The following is a 1,799-nucleotide window of genomic DNA, read 5'->3' on the forward strand; positions in this document are numbered from 1 at the left end:
CCAGGAGTTGGAGGTTGCTGTGAGCTGTGATGCCATGGCACTCTACCCAGGGGGACAGCTTGAGGCTCTGTCTCAGAACAAAAAAAAAAAAAAAAAAGAAGTTGTTTGGTTTTATTCCTTGCACGTTTGCTTGATTTCTTTATAAATTCTGGTTATTAGCCCTTTATCCGATGTATAACATGCAAATATTTTCTCCCATTCTGCAGGTTATCTGTCTGCTCTATCTATTGTTTCCTTGGCTATGCAGAAGCTTTTTAATTTAATTGGGGCCCATTTGTCCATTTTGTAGTTGCTGTGATTGTCTTTGGGGTCTTCATAAATTCTTTGCCTAGGCTGATGTCTGTAAGACTTACTTTCTCTCTCTCTCTCTCTCTCTCTGAGACAGTCTCACCCTGTTGCCCTGGGTAGAATGCCCTAGTGTCACAGCTTACAGCCAACCTCATTCTCTCGAGCTCAAGTGATACTCTTGCCTCAGCCTCCCGAGTAGCTGGAACAATAGGTGTCCACCACCACTCCCAGCTAGTTTTTTCCCTCTTTTTAGTAGAGCCAGGGGTCTCACTCTTGCTTAGGCTGGTCTCAAACTCCTGAGCTCAAGGGATACACCCACCTGGGCCTCCCAGAGTGTTAGGATTATAGGCGTGACCCATGGTGTCCCTCCTATAAGACTTTTTCCAACATCTTCTTCTTAGGGTTTCTTCTTAGAATTCTTAGAGTTTCATGTCCTAGGTTAAGTCTGTTATCCACTGAGAGTGAATTCTTACGAGTGGTGACAGGTATAGATCCTGTTTCAGTCTTCTATGTGTGGCTATCCAATTTTTCCAGCACCATTTCCCCAGCATATGTTATTATCTCCTTTGTCAAAGGTCAGATGGTGACATGAGATGGTTTTAGACCTGGGTTTTCTGTTCTGATCCATCGGTCTATGTCTCTGTTCTTGCGCCAGTACCATGCTATCTTGGCTACTGTAGTCTTATAGTATAGCTTCAAGTCTGGCAGAGGGATGTCTCCTGATTTGTCCTTTTTTCTTAAGGTTGCTTTGGCTATTCAGGCTTTTGTCTGCTTTCATACAAAGCGTGGAATTATTTTTTCTAGATCTTTGCGAAAGACATTGGTATTTTCTTTGGGATTGCATTGACTCTATAGATCACTTTGGGTAGTACAGACATTTTAACAATGATTATTCTGCTGATCGATGAGCAGGATACATTTTTCCAATTTTTCTATGATTTCCTTCTTCGCTAGCTCGTAAATATATGGAGTGCGTCACGAATCTGTGAGTCATCCTCACACAGGGGCCAGGCTAGTCTTCTCTGTATTGTTCCAGTTTTAGTGTACGTGCTGCTGAAGTGAACACTGCTCTTCTACTTAAACACAAAATTTTGATATGCAAGTGGCCGGGGATTGCAGTCATGGTAATGGACAGAGATAACGGAGCCACCATATTTTGTAGTTGGAACTACAAGGGTTTTACCTTTCTGCCCCGCTTTCTCCAACTCTCTGTTTATCATAAACAATTTTTCAAGCAGAAAATGTACCTGAGAGAGTATTAGAAAAAAATAAAAAATACTGTATAGTTGACCCTACTGTCTTTCAAATGACCAAAATGTAGCTAAGTCCTTCTGAGATTTCTGAGCCCATTAAGAAGAGGGACTGGGGGGTGGCAACTGTGGCTCAGTGAGTAGGGCACCGGCCCCATATACTGAGGGTGGTGGGTTCAAACCCCGGCCCAGCCAAACTGCAACAATTAAAAAAAAAAAAATAGCCAGCGTTGTGGTGGGCGCCTGTAGTCCCAGCTACTC

At 43.0% G+C, this 1,799-nt stretch overlaps 1 non-coding gene across 1 annotated transcript; it reads right to left on the reverse strand.

Annotated features, from left to right (window-relative positions):
• Positions 1–1,247: 1,247 nt before the first annotated feature.
• LOC111726482 lies at positions 1,248–1,354 on the reverse strand. The gene has a single exon (XR_002774247.1). It is a non-coding gene; the product is annotated as a U6 spliceosomal RNA (small nuclear RNA).
• Between the last annotated feature and the right edge of the window lie 445 nt (positions 1,355–1,799).

The sequence above is a fragment of the Otolemur garnettii genome, unplaced genomic scaffold (genome assembly GCF_000181295.1).
Source record: "Otolemur garnettii isolate 467f Iridium unplaced genomic scaffold, OtoGar3 scaffold00067, whole genome shotgun sequence".
Taxonomy (NCBI): Eukaryota; Metazoa; Chordata; class Mammalia; order Primates; family Galagidae; genus Otolemur; species Otolemur garnettii.